At 33.9% G+C, this 24476-nt stretch overlaps 1 pseudogene; it reads left to right on the top strand.

The window, feature by feature from the left end:
• The window catches only part of LOC139874897 (ABC transporter G family member 29-like), a 155546-nt pseudogene extending 146583 nt beyond the window's left edge, over positions 1–8963 (top strand).
• Positions 8964–24476: the final 15513 nt, after the last annotated feature.

Raw genomic sequence — 24476 nt, 5'->3', positions numbered from 1 at the left:
TTTGGTTATTTATGCAATAGAATGTTTAGACTTAACATTAATCACTTGAATGTTAATTTTGCTTTTATATCTACTTCTAGCATAAATAATTCTACACTTTGGCATGCTAGACTAGGACATGTACACTTTAAAAGAATGCAAGATATGTCTAAAGATGGATTAATACCGGCCTTTGACATGAACAATGAAAAGTGTAAAACGTGTATGTTAACAAAGATCACTAAGAAACCATTTCAAAATGTACATCGTGATACTGAAATTTTGGAATTAATACATAGTGATTTATGTGATTTGCATGCTACTCCTACTTTAGGGAACAAGAAATATTTTGTGACTTTTATTGATGATGCTTCTAGATTTTGCTATGTTTATTTGTTACATACTAAGGATGAAGCATTAGATAAATTTAAAATATTTAAAACTGAAGTAGAATTACAACAAAAGGCTTTGATTAAAAGACTTAGAACGGATAGGGGAGGTGAATACATTGACCAATCGTATTTCCAATCCGTTGGTATTATCCATGAGACCACAGCTCCTTATACTCCACAACAAAATGGTATATCTGAAAGGAAGAATAGGGTCCTTAAGGAAATGGTTAATTCCATGTTATCCTATTCGGGTTTAAGTGAAGGATTTTGGGGGGAAGCTATGTTAACAGCTTGTTATTTGCTTAATAGAGTTCCTAACAAAAGAAACAAGATTACACCTTATGAACTTTGGAATAAAAGGAAACCTAACTTGAATTATCTTCGGGTATGGGGTTGTAGGGCGGTTGTAAGACTACCTGATCCCAAGAAGAAAATTTTAGGTGAAAGAGGTATAGATTGCATATTTGTTGGATATGTTGAACATTCCAAGGCATATAGGTTCTATGTAATAGAGCCTAATGAGTTTGTCTCAATCAATTATGTGATTGATTCAAGGGATGCAATCTTTGATGAAAATCGATTTTCATCTATACCTAGACCAAAGGATATGATTCCAAGTAACAATGGAATCAATAAGGATTGTAATGATGAAGTCTCTGAAAAGGCTGTTGATCAGTCACTTGAGCTTCGGAAAAGCAAAAGAAAAAGGAAACCTAAATCATTTGGACCAGATTTTCAACTATACTTAGTTGAAGGTTCTAGGGATGATGTATCTACCCAATATTCATATTGTTTCAATGTTGATGATGATCCTAAAACATATGATGAAGCAATGAGGTCTCAGGATGTTGCATTCTGGAAAGAGGCAATTAATGATGAGATGGATTCTATCATGGGCAATAACACTTGGGTGTTAGCTGATCTACCTCCTGGTTGCAAACTTTTGGGTTGCAAATGGATCTTCAAAAAGAAGATGAAGGTGGATGGAACTATTGAAAAATTCAAGGCAAGGTTAGTCATTCAAGGCTTTAGACAAAAGTCTGGAATTGACTATTTTGATACTTATGCTCCCGTGGCACGTATCACTACCATTAGACTGCTGATTGCTTTGGCTACGATTCACAATCTAGTTATTCACCAGATGGATGTGAAGACAGCAATCTTGAATGGTGAATTGGATGAGGAGGTTTATATGAACCAACCTCAGGGCTTTGTCATGCCAGGAAATGAAGGCAAGGTGTGCAAACTTGTGAAATCCTTATATGGTTTGAAACAAGCACCTAAGTAATGGCATCAAAAGTTTGATGAAGTGATTTTATCTAGTGGTTTTAAATTAAACCAAGCAGATAAATGTGTATATAGTAAATTTGATGATTCTGGTAAAGGAGTTATAATTTGTCTATATGTTGATGACATGTTAATCTTTGGGACTGACCAAAGTCAGGTTGATTTAACAAAAGAATTTTTGTCATCAAAATTCTCCATGAAAGATATGGGGGAGGCTGACGTTATCCTTGGCATTAGGATCAAACGTGAAAGCAAAGGAATTTCGATTTGTCAATCTCATTATATTGAGAAGGTGTTGAAAAAGTTCAATTGCTTTGAATGTAATCCTGTGAGTACCCCTGTTGATCCAAGTGAGAAGCTTATGCCTAATCAAGGTGAAGCTGTATCACAACTTGAGTATTCTCAGGTGATTGGCTGTTTGATGTACGCCATGACTTGTACAAGGCCGGATATTGCTTTTGCTGTGGGAAAACTGAGTAGATATACTAGTAATCCTAGTACTCATCACTGGCAAGCAATTAGGCGGGTACTGAAGTACTTGAAGAAAACTATGGACTATAGTTTATCTTATAATGGGTTTCCTTCGGTAATAGAAGGATATTCTGATGCGAGTTGGATAACCAATATTGAAGATCATTCTTCAACGAGTGGTTGGGTGTTCTTGCTTGGGGGAGGTGCTATTTCATGGGCTTCTAAGAAGCAGACATGTATTACCAACTCAACGATGGAATCTGAGTTTGTTGCTTTAGCTGCTACTGGTAAAGAAGCAGAATGGCTTAGAAACTTGATCCATGAGATACCATTATGGCCTAAACCTATAGCACCCATGTCTATCCATTGTGATAGTGCTGCGACATTGGCAAAGGCTTATAGCCAGATGTACAATGGAAAGTCTAGACACTTAGGTGTCAGACATAGCATGATTCGTGAACTCATCATGAATGGGGTGATTTCTATAGTGTTCGTGAGGTCACAACAGAATTTAGCTGATCACTTGACGAAGGGATTGGCAAGAGACTTGGTGAACAAGTCTGCTGTGGGGATGGGTTTAAAGTCCACATAAATTTCTAATTATAAGATACCCAATTCCCTTCTGATGAAAATTAGAAGTTGAATTCAATGTGGAAGGCTTATACTTAGAAATTTGGAGTACAAAATTTTGTATCATCCCAAGGTAAGGTATGTACTCGGACCTGTTGAAGGTGAGGATGAAGTTTAGCTTCTTAATGGTTTATTTGAAAAAGTGCAATAGCAGGTGCATGACTGAAATGAACTACCTATGTGAATGTGAAGTTTTGCCGCTTCAACAAAGCTTGGACTTTTGCTTTAGATACATTCATGAATGGATATGGACACATGGCTTGTAAAGTGTCAGGATAGCTTTAGAGTATTTGAAAACTTATGTGTATGTTATTTTCAGTTATTCAAATGGGTTGAAGGGTTCAATTCTTAGAACACCCCGATTCTCGAATATTTGGAATGTGTAATGTACTAAGGTGAAAATTCAATCTTCAAGATATTTTCATTTATGCATGAATTTTGTTTTAATTTGTTTAATTCTCATGAAACGAATTGCACTAAATTGGGGAGGATTGTTGTAAATTTAGTGTAATTTTGAGTTTTAATCTACACTTGTAAATGGGTTTGGAGGTACGGAGTGTACACCCATTAAGTGATAGATTACCTAGACCCAAAAGTGATTTTCCATTATTTACTATCATGACTTGGTCTACCTGAAATTTGACTAAGTGTTTTCAGTACTAAGTTTTCTTAGTAAGCTGAAATTTGGCTAAGTGTTTTGTGCTGGTTGTTCTGCATTGCTGGTCCTTGTACTGGTTGTTCTGCATTGCTGGTCCTTGTGCTGGTTGTTCTGCATTGCTGGTCCCTGTGCTGGTTGTTCTGCGCAGCTGGTCCCTGTGCTGGTTGTTCTGCGCAGCTGGTCCCTGTGCTGGTTGTTCTGCGCAGCTGGTCCCTGTGCTGGTTGTTCTGCGCAGCTGGTCCCTGTGCTGGTTGTTCTGCGCAGCTGGTCTTGTTTGCTGGTTCCTCTGCACTGCTGGTCCTGAATGCTGACTTTTGCGCTGCTGGTCCTGTATGCTGACTTTTGCGCTGCTGGTCCTGTTTGCTGATTTTTGCGCTGCTGGTCCTTTTGCAGTGCTGGTTCTTAAGAGACAGCAGTAAGAAAACACTTAACACAATTTTGAGTGATTACGGAAGAATTATTCTTGCACCCACTTTTGCTTTAGTGGTTGAAGGAATAATACTTGTTTATTATAAAGTGATCACTCATGCTTTGATAGTTGTAAAATATAATATTTGTTTATTGTAAAAGTAACAACTTTTACTTTAATGATGGAAGTGATAATATTTGTTTATAGAAATATTCTTCCTGTAACCACTTTTGAATATTATAGAAGATACTTTTATTAATCAATCGGCCAATTGATTTTAATAAAAGACTCTTTCATGATAAGGGTGTATATAAATATATTAACCAATATGCATGAGTAGACACACAAGTTACGAACACCAAAATATTCTTCTGCAAAAGGAATTCTTGTTTCTGCCAAAATAAGAATTTAATCTCTGTCTTATCCCAAAGTGATATTCGTGTAACCCAGGCTATAAGGGTCGAATAATTACTTTCGGAAAGTGATACCACGATTCAGTGATTTATCCGGCTATCGATTATTTTACCCTACACGAAAGAATTTAATAAAACCTCCAACAAACACTAGTTATTTATATATAGCGAACGTGTTACTACCTGTACCAAAACATTTGTTGGTAAAATGAAAAAGGTCGGCCATGCTGGTTAACGGGCATAAATGGGCGAATCTTGTACGGGTCTGATCTTGTTGTCTAAAATGCTCTTTGTCCAATATTTTGAACTTTTCATATGTAATTAGTGTTTCGAACTATATAAAAATCATACATGTTGAGCCCCTTTTCCCAAAAAGCTATTTTTGCATTACCCGTTTCACCCGTTATAAAATATAACCCAAATTAACCCTTTGTATAACAAATATAACAGGAAATGGTAGAGCAAGGAGTCAAAGAAGTCAAACTTCAGTTGCTTCAGAATATAACTGGTGCATTTAGACCCGGAGTTTTGACCGCATTAATGGGAGTAAGTGGAGCTGGAAAAACGACATTGATGGACGTTTTATCAGGAAGAAAAACTGGAGGATTAATCGAAGGAGATATTAGAATATCCGGATTTCCAAAAAAACAAGAAACGTTTGCTCGGATTTCGGGATACTGCGAACAAAACGATATCCACTCGCCTCAAGTCACTGTCCATGAATCACTCATTTTTTTTGGCTTTTCTTCGACTCCCTAAAGAAGTGACCAAAGAAGTAAAAATGGTAAACATATAATTGACAAAAAAAGAAGTCAATGTTTGTTACCTTCTTTATGCAACTAAGGGTGTGCATGGTACAGAAACAGACCAAATTAGTTCAGTTCTGTCCTGAGTTTCAATTTGTAGCAGAAAGTCGGACCAAGAACCGGAACATATTAGTTCGATTATGTCCCGAGTCTTAATTTTCGCAGACAGTCAGACCAAGAACCGGAACAAATTAGTTCGGTTATGTCCCGAGTCTCAATTTGTAGCAGAAAGTCAGACCGAGAACCGGACCAAATTAGATCTATTGTGTCCCGAGTTTCAATTTGTTGCAGATATTCAGACCGAGAACCGGGCCAAATTAGTTTGGTTATATCCCGAGTCTCATTTTGGAGCAGAAAGTCAGACCAAGACCGGACCAAATTAGTTCATGTTGTGTCCCGAGTCTCAATTTTTAGCAGAAAGTTGAACTGAGAACCGGACCATGTATTTCCGGTTCAGTTCGGTCCGATTCGGTTATTTTTGGTATTATTTTCGGGTTCGGTCCGGTCCGGTCCGAACCGAAGACCTAAAATCTGGCAAAATGTGGACTGAGGACCGAACCGAAATAGTCGGTCCTGTTTAGGATCGGTTCAGTTCCTCGGTTTTTCCCGTGATATGCACAACCCTATATGCAACACATTTTAATAGTAAGTACTAACATAAGTTGTTTTTTGGTTTATGCAGCTTTTTGTAAGTGAAGTTATGGAGTTAGTGGAGTTAAGCAACCTTAAAGACTCGATTGTAGGGATTAAAGGCGTTAGTGGCTTATCGACGCAACAGAGAAAGCGATTGACAATTGCGGTCGAGCTCGTTGCTAATCCTTCGATTATATTTATGGATGAACCGACCTCGGGGCTCGATGCAAGAGCAGCCGCAATTGTTATGAGAACCGTGAGGAATACGGTTGACACAGGGAGAACGGTTGTTTGCACAATTCATCAGCCCAGTATTCATATTTTTGAAGCTTTTGATGAGGTAAGGTTAAAAGGTGGTAATTTCAACCCATTTACTTTTGATCAGATCGATTCACGTTATGTTGTATCTATAATGGGTCAATCCGGAAAGTAATAATAATATTAGCTTAAGAGTGTACTAGTAGTAGACCTTTATAATCATGTATAACATGACTGCTTTTCAGAATATTTGTATAAAATGTGTTTTGGATCAACCCGTCTTACCCTGTGCCCAAAAGGTACACATTTTGAACTAAACATGTCTTGATACGTTACTTAATCCATCCAATCGACCCATTTTATACCTCTAAATTATTGAAATATCTTAATATCTGTCTCTCTTAAATACTTATGATTTTGGTACATGCTGTATCAGCTGCTACTGATGAAAAGAGGAGGACAAGTAATATACTCCGGGCCTTTGGGCCAAAATTCAGAAAAAGTAATCAGCTACTTTGAGGTATTTTTAAATTATCAGATCTTTAATATAATATATATATATATATATATATATATATATATATATATATATATATATATATATATATATATATATATATATATATATATATATATATTATATTTATCGTAAATTTTATTGATTTTTAAACATATATTAGGAAATTCCCGGAGTCCCAAAACTGAAAAACCAGTACAATCCAGCAACATGGATGCTCGAAGTGAGCTCCGAAGCTGCCGAATTCCAACTTGCAATTGATTTTGCAGAGCACTACAAATCATCATCCTTGTACAAGTAAGTGAGGAAATTCTGACCCATTTATGGTTAAATGGGTCAGCTTGGTTAAGAAAATGGTTTAATGGGTCTAATGGGTTGAAAGTCACCCAAAGTATTTCAGAATGCATAACTCATTTGTAGTCATGCTATAAAAAAATGTATTATGGTAATTTTATAACACTATTAGTAATGAAACTTCACACATTACATATAAAAAGAATATTCATGAAGGACAAAATCTAAACGGCCTTATCGGAAGGCTTGAACCTACCCAACCCATTTTAACCTTCTACCCAACCCGCCCATTTTGCTTCTTCTATATGGGAGAATTAAAGTTGAGGATGTTAAACTAACACAAAAACTCTTAAGCAGAAGAAATACAGATCTAAACGAAGAACTAAGCACGCCTCCCTCAGGGGCTAAAGATGTAAATTTCAAAACAATGTATTCACAGTCAAAATGGGGACAATTCAAGTCTTGTTTACAGAAACAATGGTGGAGTTATTGGCGAACACCGGATCATAACGTTGTTCGATTTGTTTTCGCATTGGTTACTGCACTCTTGCTCGGGACGTTATTTTGGAAAGTTGGCACTAAAAGGTTAGTCGAATAAAAAATGTTGAGACTTTAACTCTCCATACGCATTATCAACATAAACGTTATAACGTATGTTTGTTACAAAATTACAGAAACAGCAGCTCAGATTTAACTACTATAATTGGTGCAATGTATGTTTCTGTTACGTTCGCTGGTTTCAAAAATTGTGTAACCATACTTCCAGTTGCATCGTTTGAAAGAACGGTGTTTTATCGAGAACGGGCTGCTGGGATGTACTCTGCATTACCATACGCCATGGCTCAGGTTAGATAATAACTATGGTTACAATAGCATGCAATATCATAACGACAATCATGGGTAAAGCTCAACAGGGCCGTCCTTTATGGGCCCTGTTCAATAAATAAATAAATAATCATTAATAACTCACAAGTTTAGAGATGAATCAATGAATGTTTTCGTTGAAATGGAGACACGAATGACAAGTCGGGAATGTGTCAGCTACTTTAGGATTTAAGCATTTAGTTATTAATGATCGAACCTTGGTCCAAACTTATTTATTGCCGGGCTATATGGTTTGGGCCCATTTAAATATTGGCCTTGTGCAAATGCACATCTTGCACTCCTCAATATCTGGTCCTGAAACCCTGTTTATTGACTAAGGGAGCGACAATGTTTCTTTCCCTTTTCTACAATGTTTCGATGGGGGGAAAGATTTTAAAATGTCACTAATACCATTGAAAGATTTTATTTTTACGCTATTCGGATTGTTTTGCAGGTTATTGTTGAGATACCTTATGTGTTTGTTCAAACCTTGTACTACACTCTTATAGTATATGCCATGGTAAGCTTCGAATGGACAATCGTCAAATTCTTCTGGTTCTTCTTCATCACCTTCTTTACGTTTCTATACTTCACATACTACGGGCTTATGTTAGTATCAATAACCCCGAACCACCAAGCATCATCCATACTTGCCGCTGCGATTATCACTCTTTTCAATCTTTTCTCCGGGTTCTTCATCCCGAGACTGGTAATTAATATTCCAACTTTCTTTATTTCCTTACGTATTTTTTTACAAAAACTTTGATAACTGCCAACGAAATGTATTCATGAGAACGTTCTGGTTTTATATTTGGTGAGAACAATTCTGGACCACTCATTTTTAAAATTTCAAATATTTCTCCCCCTTTTTCCCCCATTTTATTCTAAAATTGTTTTTCCATATAAATTGATTGGCTAATATTCGTTCTCATCAAAAGTTTAAAATAAGAACATTCTCACAGGACTGACTGGCTTACACGCCATGCCCTGATGACAACATATAAGCTTCAAATGAAAGTTTTTTATTTCCTAATATATTAACTGTTGTAAAAAACTATTTTTGTTTCAAATATTTTCAGAAAATTCCAAAATGGTGGTTGTGGTTTTATTGGATTTGCCCACTACAGTGGACCATTCAAGGCTTAATCATTTCGCAATATGGAGATTTGGATGAAACGATTAAGGTGCCTGAGATGTCGTATGACCCAACAATCAAATGGTTTGTTACAAAGTACTTTGGATATCGAACTGATGGTTTGGGATCAGTTTGTACAGTTATAGTTGTTTTTACAGTCTTCTTTGCATTAATGTATGCATATTGCCTACGGAAACTTAACTTTCAAATGAGGTAAACTCAATTTAACGTCCGAAATGAGTTACATTATGCAGACTGGGTACATGTATATTTTAATGTGTTATGTTATACGAGTAAAGCACACTTTTTAGCTTAGAAGATTGTATTTAATGTATACACCTAATGTTTAATTAGCTTAATCTAGTGAGATTTTATTGATGTATTCTAGTTTTTTAGTTTAAGCTTACTATGCTATTGTTAAGCCATTTACTGTTGGATTTATCATACTCCATTTGTTGAATAAGATTTTAAGAAATTTGAATATAAAGGATGCATACATTAACATATGCCAAATTTTTAGAATCCATTCACAATATAAGGGGATACATGTCTTACAAAGCTCCATTAGCATATGTTAAGATCGAAAAAAGACCGATACGTGAATGTCAAGGACAGGGGTTTTGCGTCGAATTTTAGGTACGAGCAAGACAGCATGTATATAAATAAAATATATTCTAATCTATGAAAATGAAACAGAATCAAAAATTAATTTAACGGGCGGCTGAAAACTATCATATTTATTTTGTGTTTGCACTCATGTGTTTAGAGGTGTACTGATGGAAAACTATGTGTACTTTTAAATTTTATAAACGCAGCGAAACATGAAAAATAAACATCTTTTATTAACTTTAAAATAAAAATCATTTATTTTATTATAAACTTTCAAGTAAAACATTCACACGATTAACGATCCTAACAAGATCCAATTACCCCACTAATAATTGTCAACTAATAAATTCACAAAGATGAGTTTAGATGTACCTTTAGCGAGTGATGCAAGAACGGTAGAAATAATTATCCACGTCTTTAGCGAGTGATGCAAGAACAGTAGAAATAATTATCCACGTCTAGGTTGAAACATGTATTCAAAGTGTATGAATATCTCTATGGTTGATCCACACAACACCTCAAACAACACCAATCAGATGCTAGTCCGTATATAACTCAAAAATAATAATTAATCAAACAATTAAATTAATTAATAGAATGCAAAAAAAAAAAAAACAAATAAGAAAACACAATGTTTTCTTTTGTTCTTCGGCCCCAAATAACGTAAAGAAAAAGGGACAACAACATGTTGGTGCATGAATCCCCAGCCGTAGATTATTTCGTCGTTTAATACATTCGGTTATGTAATAACTTTTACGTGTGACTATTGATTACGTTTGTGTTGGTGTGTACTTCATTAATTAAGCAATCAATATGTTAATCTGCATACATAGTCGACCGAGTGTGTCCACACACTCGACCGACTGTGTAACACAGTCGACCGACTGAGTGACACACTCGACCGAGTGTGTCTGACATGCAGTATATATACGGGTAGAAACCTCCTTTGTGAGGTTACACATTCCCTTTACCCTAATCGACAGGTTTTTGTCTCTACCGAACCCTAACACCATCTACCACCGAAATAACTCGTTTAGGAGTCGATCTAATCTAGCATTTACCCTAGGTTTGATCTAATCGATCCCGATACGACCCATATCTCGGTTTTACTCAATTCTAGTGTATTCCGCCTCTATTTGATAGCAAGCGACCTAAGATCCGTCAATATTCGTCTACAAAGTGGTATCAGAGCTGGAGTCTCTGGTTTGCTTGATCAAAATCGTTTTTGGGTCAAAAAGTTTAGGTTTTTGGTGTTATTGTGTTTTTTGATCGATTGATCCTCTTTTCTACGTTATAGTTTGTGTTTTCTTTGTCAAAAGGTGTTTCTGGAGTCATTGCAATCGTGTTCTACGTTTTTATTTTGTGTTTTCCATTGAAAATCGATCGAAAAATCAATTTTTGTCTAGAAAACCCTAAAAGTCGACCTGTATCTGTCAAGAACACACTCGGCCGTGTGTGTCTTGACCATCGACCGTGTGTGTCTCTCAATCGACCGAGTGAGATAGTTGATCGACCGTGTGTGTTTTGATAAGTTGTGTTAGTTTCTCAAAGTCAATCGGCCGTGTGAGTATTGTCACTCGACCGTGTGAGTAAGACAATCGACCGTGGGAGTGAGACAGTCGGCCGTGTGAGTAGTAATACCAAAGTTTAAGTTTGTAACGAAGTGCTGCCCAATTTTTGTCAGACAATCGATCGTGTGACCAATACACTCGACCGTGTGACTTATACAATCGACCGTGTGTCTCAGACAATCGACCGAGTGTCTTTTAAATCAGAAACTTAATTTGCATTTAATTCTCACATAATTAATTAAAATGTCGGACACTAATGAACAAGTGGCTAATGTACTCAGTGCTTTAGTGATTTCACCAGGACTTCACAAATTAATACTTTTCAAGAATGAGTCTGGAACTTCCAATAAGGTTCCCAAGCTTGACAACCTAAAGGACTTTTTGGACTGGAAGGCGCGTTTTATGATATATTTGAATGGTATAGACTCTAGACTATGAGAGTTTATTGAGACTGAATTCGCATGGCCAAATGGGGTGGACGGTGAACCTAAAGAGACCGCTCAGTTTATTCATGCTGAGCGTAAACAGTATAATCTGGAATGTAAGTGCTATGCTCAACTTACTCAGGCACTGTCAAAGGAGATTTTCTCACAGTTCAAGAACAGGAATAAGACCTCTCATACTGTAACGACTCGACTTTTTCGACTTTTAATTATATTTATTTCTTTCACGAAACTGCGTATTTGTGCGTACTGTGTTAGATTATATTCTGGGATCATTAATTATGTTAATTACTTGCGTTAATGCCTTACAACGTGTTTTTAAGTACTTAGTTACTTAACGTGATCCTTGATTTTATTTACGACCGTTAGTGTCACTTATTAATTAAAACGAGCTACGAACTTAGTACACGTTAAACTTTTGCCATAATTGGGATATTATGGCTACGTAAACGTAATTGTTACTTATTAATGACAATTACTTGGTTTTATGGTTCCTCAATTATGCTTAAGTGTTTACTAAGGCTTACTAGTTACCTTAATGGACTTAACACCTTAATGGACTTCTATGGCCCAACCTACTCAACTTAAGTGGGCTATTAATGGGTTAATTAGACCATGTAATCATAATTAAGTCCATGAAATTAATAAGACAAGTATTATGCATGCTTATGTACCAAGACTTGCATTATGTCTCAAACCACCCAACATGTCACCATCACCATGTACTACCACCATGAACCACACCACATGAGGCCAAATGGTCCCCCCCTCCTTGTCCCTTGAACCGTCGGCCACCACCCCCATCCCCACCAATTTTTATTTTTTTTTCTTTCCTTGATAAATACTCATACTTCACTTCATTCTCTCATTTTCATTTCATTCAAAAACACACTCTTCTCTCTACTTTCTCACTCTAAAATTTCTCTCAAATACTTGAAGAACTTGTAAATTCTTAACTTCTTTTTCTTTTTTTTCTTACTTTAATTCATAGATCATCATCATCATGAACAAAGATTCAAGTTTTATAACTTGAATCTTCATAACTTTTGTTGATTTAAACTTTGTTTTGAAAAGTTTTCAAGAACATGAAGGAATCAAGCTTCTTAGCTTTGAATCTTCATAATCTTGTTAGATCTAAGTTTATTTACTTAAGATCTCTTTATTTATGTTTAAAGATCAAAACCCATGTTTATGATCTTCATGTGACTTGAAGATCCAACAATTTACTTTATGGATCTTCAAGAAAGTTTGAAATACAAGCTTACTAGCTTGATGTTTCTACAAAAAGTTAGTTAAGATCAAAAGTTTACTAACTTATGATCTTCTTTAGTTTGTGTACTTTAGATTTGTGACTTGTGTTTTCTTGAAACAAAGGATATAAGCTTACTAGCTTGCGATCTCATAAGTGTTGTTAGGAATCTAAGCTCTCTAGCTTAGGGTTTCATTTTTGTGTTTGATCTAAGTTGTGTAACTTATGATCTTCTACTTGGTTTAAACAAAAGTTCATTTGATTATGTTCATCTTACCTTACAAGATCTAAGTTTCATAACTTATGGTTGTGTAAAAGTTGAAAGTCTAAGTGTTATGACAGGGTTTCACCAAGAACATGAGATCTAGACTTTGTAGTCTAAGGTCTTTAATATTTTGCTAATATCTAAGTTCTATAGCTTAAGGTCTTGCTTATTTAATTTGATTCAAAGTTTATAGCTTAATAGAAGTTGTGATTGTGTTGAAACTAGGAAATTGATGTAACTTTGGTTCATCATCTTGCTCAAACTCTTACATGAGTTGTATTTTGTTTCCTAGTCTTAAACTTGTGTGTTGATGGTTAAACCTTAGTTAAAGTGATGCTAAAACAACAAGAGTTGTACACTTGAGGCTTATACGCATCAAGGATGAGAACCGTGATGAGCATCAAACACCGAGAAACCCACCGGAGCACTTTCTTTCTATTTTTCAGGGTCTGATCAGGCTCTTGGACTTCTGTAAAAGTTGATTTCCAGATAGTTTGGTTCGAGTAGATGACTTTTTGTTTAGGCCTCGCCTAAATCCGATGTACGGTTTAGGATTTATAGCCTTCCGAAAGTCACTACGACCTTGTAACGTTGTGCTGAAATTTCTGACCTACTCGCACTTAAACCGTCTCCACAGTCAAATTAAGATGAGTTAGATTCTGAGAATTGGTCAGGGTTTAGAGGACTCACATACGGAGCCATGGCCACTGGCCTCACGTCATTTCAGTTTGTATAGAGGCCGTAGCAGCTGAATGAAGTCAGCCTTTGTTTCGGTCTCTATTCTCGATTGAAAACTTACTTTACTTTTTACGTATGATGTTGATGATGATGATACTTAAGACTTAACTTACGTACTTTTAAACCTTTGGGAACGAATTACTGACTTAGTAACTTTTGACTTAGGTTGAGGACCTTTCGGACCACCTTACTTGCTTACTTACCTCGTATCGACTTTTACTGCTTATTCACTGTGAGTTATAGCTCCCTTTTTACTACAACTATTTTTGGGACTGAGAATACATGCGTTTTTTATGTTTTACTTACTAGGCACGAGTACTTAAACTTTATATATGTGTGAGTTATATAACAGCATAAACTTTCCCCTTAGCTCGGTAACGTTTAGTCATTGATTTTTGAACCGGTGAACGCGAATCTTAGATATGGATCCATAGGGTTTGACATCCCCACTCGGGCTAGTCGCGCTAGCATTTAAAGGGTGTTTAATACTTCGTAGACTTACGCACTCGCCAAGTGTACTTTTAGGGGGTGATATTTACTTTAAGTTAGTTACCAAGTGGCCACGGTTAAGCATATACTTTTCATACTGTTTTGAAATACGAAATCCCATGGCCTACCTTACATTACTGTTACAATTAAACTATAGCTCACCAACATTCGTGTTGAAATTTTTAAGCATGTTATTTCTCAGGTGCTTAGACGTTTGATGCTTCCGCTATATTAGTCTCGCTGTTAGACTTGCTGTGTAGACTCCCGCTGCTTTTGTTTAGAGATGTCTCTGCTTGAAACTTTTACTTTGCATTCACGAACTATGTTACTTTTGAACAATGAAATTGTAATGACCTTTGAGTCTCGTACGTATGTTATTGCTTTCTATTCATAGAAGTACACTATCGTTTGTAAAACATTTGACGTCGGTAAAGACGTTACCCCTTTTTATGAATGCAAACTTCTTTTAAAACAGCATATAGTGTTTGACCTTGTAATGATCCTGTTGTTGATGATCCATACACGTTAATTTTGCACGGGGCATCACACATACCCTTTGGCTTGCCCTTCAATCAGCCACAGAGGGTACAGCTACTTACCGTGCCACTAAGGGTAAGGTTCTCAAAGATGAATGGAGAGTGTTTGCTGCTCTTCCTTCTGAGACTCTTGGACAAACTTTAGAGAGATATCGTCTACTGGTTGCTGAAATGATAGATTATGGAATAGATTTATCTGATGATAAAGCTGTCAGAGTTTTGAAAGATGGTCTTCCTGAGAAGTGGGACAATGAAATTGAAAAGATTCATAACAGGTACATTGCATCAGGTCGCACGTTAACCTTGACGGCCTTTACATCCAAGTTAATGGAAAAGGATATTCAGGTTGAAGCAAAGAGGAAGAGACTTGGTGCAGTAGCTGGTTCGTCCATTATTGGGTCATCTTCGGGAAATCATGCTCCTTTGCAAACGGCTTACATTTCCACAAATGCATCACAGACCTCGGCTCCAGTATCAGATTCTGGGCATTTCAATGCTAAGTCACAAGCACTTAAGTCAACTGCTAAACTGATTAATTCTGGCGTTCTGCAATAGACTCAATCACCAGTGATAAAGACAGATAATATCAAGAAGAGGCCTCTAGAACTGATTTAGGAGGACATGGATTTAGCAGCAATCATGGTTAACTCTTACAATGATATGATCAGTGGGCAGATAATTAATGGTCATCTGAAGAATGAGGACTATGATCAGATCGATGAGGATGAGATTGAGAGAATGGACATCCTGTATGCTATGGGTAGTATTGTGAGACGTGCAAGGAAGTATCTGAAAAGGACAGGCCAGAGTACTTTGAGTTTGAATCGTAATACTAAGTTTAGGTTTGACATGTCCAAAGTGAGATGCCATAACTGTGATGAACTGGGTCATTTCAAGAGGACGTGCACCAGACCACCTAAGCCTGGTTTTCATAATCCTTTTCATAATACTTCAATTTAAGTGACTCCCGGACATGCTGGTCCAACAGTGAACAAGGAAGCAACTTCTAGTGGTCAATCCAAAGCTTTGACTACTACTTATGCTGATGAAGTGTGTGATTGGTCGATCTCTGTTGATAATGAGAAAGCTAATGTGGTTTTTGTTGGTAAGAGTGAAGCTGAAATAGAAGAAGAAAGGGTTATCAGAAGAAATGCTGGTTGTATAGGTAAAGATAATCCTGCTTGCACATGCTACGTATGCAAATGTGACGCACGAATGAAAAGGGTAGAAGCTGTAATGAAGATGTGTCTTAGGAAGAGAATTAGTGATAAGTTTTATGATAAGTTCCGCAAAGCCAAGGACTTGTCTGATCTTGAATTCACTACCGACTCCTCAGATGATGATAAATCCTCAGGAATGAGTTGTCATACAGGTACCTGGTTTAGAAAAGAACTTGCACACTTGATCAATGGTGATGTTGAAGGTACTGATGAGAAGGTAGTCACAGTGACAAGTTCGGATAGTCCTGCAAAAGTTGAGAGCAAAGGTGGCTATGATGCTGATTATTCGGACAGTACAAGTTCAGAGTCAGAGTCAGAATCAGATGCAGATTCACAAGTTGGTAGAAAAGATTACGATTTCATGGCTAACACATCCAGCAATGACAAGGTATGTAATGATTCAGATTCTTTTTGTTTAAAATGCACTGAACTTGAACAGGAAATAGCTAGACTTGAATGTGTGGTCTCTAAGCTTAATGAGATACCTGCTACTTGTGAAACTTGTCCAAAACTTAGACTTGAACTTAAGAATTTAGATATAGAAAATCAGACAAATAGGAAGAACTATGATGATGCTCTCTACTATCTTAATAAGCAGAAAGAGTATGTTGATTTTATTAAGTCCTTAGAGAATCAGGTATGTGACAACCCGGAAATTTCCAATCAAATTTAAACTTTATCTTTATATTATTCCGACACGATAAGCAAAGTTTGTTAAGTTAAATCTCAAGAATTTTAAATTGTGTTCATACATTCATTATAACCTCGACCAAATTCAGACGATTCACGAACTGTTATATATAAATAAATATGTATATATATATGTATATATATATATATATATATATATATATATATATATATATTATAACTTGAGAATATTAATAAAGTATTAAACGTATAATACTTTACATGATCGTATTTATTTCAATATGTTTATCGATGGAATTAGAAGATAATATAAAATTGTTGATTTATCAGATACATTATGATATGATTGCGGGTCTATGTTATGAGGTCCACTGTGATTTAAGAAATCTATTCTTTTTGACAATATTCGGAAAATGGTAAAGTGATTTATAAGTAAGAACGTGAAGTGTAAATAACTTAGATGTTGGATATCGACAAGTTAAGTAACTCGACATTTTTCATTAAGATGATTTCATACGTTTATTTAACCTTTGAACTTTATCCCATGCTTCACCAACAAACTGTAATTTAAAAACTTGAAACCTATTATGAATATATATGATTCTACTTTTTTAAAATATTTTATGATATAACGATTTCCATTATTTTAACCTTTAAACAAAATGATTCTTAAAAATATATTTGGTTTTGGAAAACAAAATTATTATATTTATTTGATTTAGTTTCAAACGTACAAAAACGTTTTCAGTTTAAAAAGAACTTTATTATTAAAACGTATATAACTTTTATAAATATCTAGAACCACTTTTGACAACTCATTACTTAACCAGTATGATAAAGATAACGATATTTATATTTTATTTTATTAAATATATATAACAATTTAAATTAATATTATATATATTTATACGCGTATTATACGTACATAGTTTTATACTTTTACTATACTTAAACTTTACCTTTACTTTATTTTTACTTTACTTTAACTTTAATAATTCACTTTAATAATTCATACTTTAATAATTCACTTTAATAATTCACACTTTAATAATTCATAATTTAATAATTCACTTTAATAATTCAAAAATATATTATAAATAGAATTCAATATTTCATAGAAACTTGAAAATATTTTTCTCTAAACTCTCTCAATCGATTTACATATATATATATTTACTCTGTATTATTTCAAGATATTATTAGTATACATAAAATATTACGTCAGAGTACTGTCCGAGTGATTTCGAAATTGTTTTTCGAGTGGGATTGGATTAAGGAAATTATAGGTTATAGCTATGGAGGTGATTGGTATGGTTCATGGGTATGCTCGTGAGGTCAATATAGTGTTTATCATCTCCGTTGCGTCTACGTACCTTTCCTGCAATATTGAATCTCAATATTGATACGTGAGTACTCATAATTTAACTTTTACATACTAATAGTGTATCCCTGACTAGTGCTCGAGTATATAGGATTATGCATGTTTGTACTTTTGATATTGCCTTTAGTTAGGTTATGTTGAATCCTGAATTAGTTATATATGCGACTGAGATAAGGTATAAGATATGCATGTCTTTGGAAAGCTAGCGAAAAATTAAGAACTTTTCATTTAGATATCGAATGATTTCGATGAACGGATTTAAAGTTATAGTCCATCGAATTTTTGTATTATTATTAAAAATGATTATTATTATCGTCGTTATTATCGTCGTTCTAGTTTTATCTTATTATTATTATTATTATCTTTATCAATAAAAGGATTTATCATTAAAAATTGTTATTTTTTTTATTATTACTATCGTTATTATCGTTAAAGTTATAATTAGTATTATTATTATTATAAAATTATTATTATTATTATTATTATTATTATTATTATTATTATTATTATTATTATTATTATTATTATTATTATTATTATTATTATTATTATTATTATTATTATTATTGGTATTATTATTATTATTATCATTATTAATATATATATCATTATTTAAAAATGGTTATTGTTATTGTTATTATTATTAAAACTATTACTATATTATCATTAAGATAATTATTAGTATTATCGTTAATAATGTTATAGTAACTATCATTATTAATATTAGTGTAATTAAAACAAATATTTGTAACACCTAATTATTTTGATTACTATTATTATCATTATTACGAACACGATATAAAAGATGATTAAAAGCTATTAAACGAAACGATTAGGAAATAATGGGTAAGAGTATCATGATGAAATTAAAATATTATAAGATATTGATTTAGATAAAATTATCGTTCTTATTATTTTTATCATTACTATTATTATTAAAATTATCGTTAGTATTAAAACTATCATTTTAACAAAAATTATCATTTTAATAGAAATGTCATTGTTACTATAAATATCATTATTATTATTTTAAATAGAATTATTATTTTAAAGATAATATTAAAAATTATCGTAAATATTAAAGTTATCATAATAAGAATTATCGTTTTATCATAATGTCATCTTAGTAATTATAAATATTGATATTTTTATAATAATAATTATTATTATAAAATAATACAACTTTTACTTACTATCATTATAGATATTATTTTATCAAATAAATATTTGATACAAACATATTTTACTACGTGTAATAACTTACTTTAATAATACGTATCATATTATCTTTATAATATTAAATGAACCCTATAAATTTTATTACTTAATATATATAAAAGTATATTTTATTATATAAATATAATATAAAATTTTATTTATTAATAAATAAATTATATTATTTACTCTAATAAATCTTTTAAAAATATTTAAAAATATAAAACGACGATATTTAAACTATATATTAATCATGTATAAATTTTTGGAAATTATTTTGAGTCAAATTTACTTTTGTTGACTTTTGCATATTAGTCTCTAGCATTAGGATTGTGGTACACTATGACTTGACCTAATTTGTTAGACAAATATTGACCAACACATAAATATATATAATTAATTTAGGTTCGTGAATCCGAGGCCAACCTTGCACTTGTTCAATGACGTTATATGTATTTTTACTACGAAATACAGTATGGTGAGTTTCATTTGCCTTTTTACGCTTTATATTTTTGGGACTAAGAATACATGCGCTTTTATAAATGTTTGACGAAATAGACACAAGTAATTGAAACTACATTCTATGGTTGAATTATCAAAATCGAATATGCCCCTTTTTATTAAAGTCTGGTAATCTAAGAATTAGGGAACAGACACCCTAATTGACGTGAATCCTAAAGATAGATCTATTGGGCCTAACAAACCCCATCCAAAGTACCGGATGCTTTAGTACTTCGAAATTATATCATGTCCGAAGGAGGATCCCGGAATGATATGGGATATTCTTATATGTATCTAGTTAATGTCGGTTACCAGGTGTTCACCATATGAATGATTATTTTTTGTCTCTATGCATGGGACGTATATTTATGAGAACTGGAAATGAAATTCTTGTGGTCTATTAAAATGATGGAAATAAATGATTATGATAAACTAATGAACTCACCAACATTTTGGTTGACACTTTAAAGCATGTTTATTCTCAGGTGTTAAAGAAATCTTCCGCTGTGCATTTGCTCATTTTAAAGATATTACTTGGAGTCTTTCATAGCATATTTCGAAGAACGTTGCATTCGAGTCATTGAGTTCATCAAAGATTATTATTAAATCAATTTATAGTTGGATAGTGGATATTATGAAATGGTATGCATGCCTGTCAATTTTTGATGTAAAGAAAGATTGTCTTTTAAAAACGAATGCAATGTTTGTAAAATGTATCATATATAGGTCAAATACCTCGCAATGTAATCAACTATTGTGAATCGTTTATAATGTATATGAACGGGTCCTTTCAGTTGGTATCAGAGCGGTGATCTTAGCGAACCAGGTCTGCATTAGTGTGTCTAACTGATAACTCGTTAGGATGCATTAGTGAGTCTGGACTTCGACCGTGTCTGCATGTCAAAACTTTTGCTTATCATTTCTAGTCGGAAATCATCTGCTTATCATCCATAGGAAATTACCTGCTTATCATTATTAGTCTAGACACGTCTTGCTACATTAATTGCATGAGTAGTGTATAGACAAACTTCATATCTTAGCGTATCTGCTAAATCATATCTTATCGTATCTGTTACTTTAAACTTTACCTGACATACCCCGCAAATTCCTCCGTAATCTATGAAATCTTTTGATCTCTATATATAGATATCCTATATAAATAGAATACCACCCGATAGCCGAAAAATCATTTTTATATCGAAAATCCTTTATCCAATCATACGAAATGGAATTTGTCATCAGTTCAATTCACTCGGATTCCGAAATGGAATCTCACTCAAGCTCCGAAAGCAGTGTGACCGGAATGGATCAACCAATCAGTCATCACCTATTCTGGATGAATTGGGGATGGGTTCGTAGCCTCCTCAATCATTAGAAACAAGAAGAAGGCGATCCTTTCCATCCACCACATTGCCCTCTTGGCGAAGAACCTGAAGCACTTACCGGCGAACCTGTCCGAGACACCATTTTCTCTCTCATTTCCAGGGTATCTCGTCACGATTATATACTACATCAAATTCTAGATTTTATTTATCCGCTCGTTCCGACCGACAATCATCCTGGAATAATAGAAGAAGTCAACGAACTTCGCGCTCGGGTAGTGGCTTTGGAGAATATGGTGCAGAGATTACAAACACCAGCAGCAGCACCAGCAGCATAACCAGTACCACCATCATCAACGCCAACAGTACCATTACCACCTCCAACCACAACCGCGTTGTAAACCTCAACTTCACAATCTGTCCCACGAGCATCAACGTCATACGCACCATAGATATTAAGGAGTACCAACAACAATAACTGACAAAGTATTAATTCATAACTTCATTGGAGAAACATTCCGCGGCGATTATATAATCTCTAAAGTCTTAGAGATTATCTAATCTAGCCCTAACCATAAATCAGTTAAGCGAACCAAAATGATAGAAAGAAGAGTAGAAACCCTGACAAAAATGGTGTGTGATTAACAAGTTAAACTTGTTTTACCAACAGCATCAACAGTACCATCAACGTCACCAGCATCGTCAGTACAGTCAACATCAGAATCAACAACATCTATAACATCACAAACTCCGTCAGTTCAAGAATCACTGTGGACATCATTACGAATCAATAACGTGTATATTGTATCAACAAGTTATGAAGAATTAACTCATTCCCTCTGAAGAAATTATATATATATTTTATATATATATATATTTTTTGAAATAAAAAATAAATCTTTCCGTGCTAAGCTATTGTGTGTGAATCTTAACTACTCAGTTAATTCATATTACAAATATGCAATAATGTACGCCCCTCACCCGCGACTTAACCATCGTTAACTACAATCTCTGTCTCAATTCAACAAATTCCAATTCCTAATAAATCAAGTATATATTTGATTTTACACTTCATCATTGATGTAACCGAAACTTTTCAGATAACATCATTTAACGAAAACCAACATCACATCTCAACAAATAACGAAGTATTGATTCATAATTTCAATATTATTGAAGAAATACTTATGTAACCTCTAAACCTTCAAGGAATTATTCAATTCTAGTTCCAACCGTAAATTGAATGAGTTTAATTTAGTATTAACTCATTAAAATCTATGTTACATCTGAGGAGAATATATACATATATATTTTCATAAAGACTGCAATAAAATTCTTATGTACAAAATATTAATTGTGAAAATTTTTTAACGGGTAGGTAATACCCGAGAGATATATATAAATTCACAATTAATATGTTACATTCTTCGCATCAGATTAAGCAAATTATCAATTATACTTCCTACTTTCACAATAATATACATTCTTTCATAGAAATCAAAACAACCATACTCATTCAAACCCAATTACGTATTCTAATTTTAAAATCTCAGAATTCAATTCGAGATATAACCGGTACCATTACTTTTAGATTCCTACATCTTTCAAAGCTATACTTTGACTTCAAAAGTGTGTTAGAACATCAAATGTATACAAATGATTACAATCTATGTTCAAACCCTTCGAAAATCTCTGAAGACACTTCAAATAATGAGCAATCGAGATGATGATCCAACCACATATTACCCACAGTTATGTACTTAAAAAGATCTCGAAACCAAAGTCATAATTCGACACATATCTGTGTCAGATCTTTTGGCATTTATTAGCAAAAATAACCTTGCAATTCCTTTGCAAAGTAGCAAATTATATCACAGCTCCAGCAAGACAACTTTGATTTTTTCATTCGGAGTAGCCTTATCATAATTTTGATATATGTGATTACCCTTTTGTTACCGGAGAACCTTTCATATTCCACCACATTAGCAATAAACTTACCAACAACTTCACTGATCTTGGGCATTCCGAAGAATCTTTATATTTATCGAAACCTCATCATTTACTCATCTGCCTCTTGTAACGAGAATTGTCATACGAATCATTGGGAGTTAGCAATTAGTATTTTGAAATCTCACAGCATGTTGACGCCAACAGTTATACATAACGTCTATTTCCAAGGCTTACATACTTCGAATGTGAAGTTTCTGAAAAACACTCGGAACCGCGAACTAGTTCTCGAAATGCTGATGAAGCAACAAAAACTGTAAACGACCTTAGCAGTAAAAAGTTTGATGATATAGATTAGTGTATTAACAAAGCTCAAAAATAGAGAAGTTTTGGAACTGGAAAACGGATTGAGCAAAGTATGAAGGAGGCTGTGGACAAATCACAAAGACTGAACCTGCCTTCAAAAAAATCCAAATGATTCAGTGTCTGTTGAAGTCATTAACGAATACCTTGCTCCTGACACTAAACCCTTACAGACAATATTCTTCATCATCCTCTGATATTAGAAATTCTAAGATATCATCGTATCTTTCATTATAAATATCCTCCATATTTCTGAAGATATTTTCATAACTATTCTTATCTGGAATCATTTATCTCTATGCGCTATCTGTATTACATCAAAAAGGAAACTGTTTAGTTCCTATACTCTGTAAACCTTTGAGTTTAAAATATGAATGTTTTTGAAGTAGTGTTGGAAACTGAAGCATGAGTTAGTATAATATAATGACACTTGATCAACGTGATTATATTACAGTAATTCATGCTGAGTTTCTAAATGGAACGTGATGATTCACAGATCATAACATCATCATGTGCCATGTTATACGACTCTTGTATTCTATTTAACCTCTAAAATATCAAGAAAATATTTCTTGATGATTCGGCCTTTTCCAAGGTATTCTAGTAATTTGACAAGTCAAGATCGTGCCATCACAATTTCCTTTCTAGAACATTAACAATGTTCATTCCGAAAATCATATTTGTGAATTATGGACCATTACAAGCGGTGCTTAATCGCAAGAAGAAGAAACGAAAGGACAAAACTCCGAAATAGAAATTGGGGTATAAATTGCAGCAAATAAAAGAGAGCATTAACTGTGGATGACAATGATTATAGAAGATAGAAACAGAGACTTTGAAATATAAGGGAAGATATAAAGCCCAACGACAAACCAAAAATTATAAACCATATATATCGATGCATATAGCAATATAAAGACACGGGAGAACTAGAAACACTATAAACCCAAGAGTATAGTAGAAGTAAATAGATTCTTCCGGCGGTAGATGAAAAAGAAGAATGATCGATATGAAAGTTATAAGTATATCGAGAATCAGAACTGGATGGAGCATATTGATGAATACTTTAAAATATGAGTTGAGGGGGAAAGAATAGAAGGTGATGAAACATGACTAGGAACTTAGAAATCAACAGATTTAACTCACACAATGACGGAATAAGTGAATCAAATCCTCTAGTGAATAGGTTAAGCTTTTTGTGATTAATTTAGTCATACCACAACTAAATCA

Source organism: Rutidosis leptorrhynchoides, chromosome 11 (genome assembly GCF_046630445.1).
Source record: "Rutidosis leptorrhynchoides isolate AG116_Rl617_1_P2 chromosome 11, CSIRO_AGI_Rlap_v1, whole genome shotgun sequence".
NCBI lineage: Eukaryota > Viridiplantae > Streptophyta > Magnoliopsida > Asterales > Asteraceae > Rutidosis > Rutidosis leptorrhynchoides.
The sequence above is the reverse complement of the archived record's forward strand: the minus strand, read 5'-3'. Positions and strand labels throughout refer to the sequence as shown.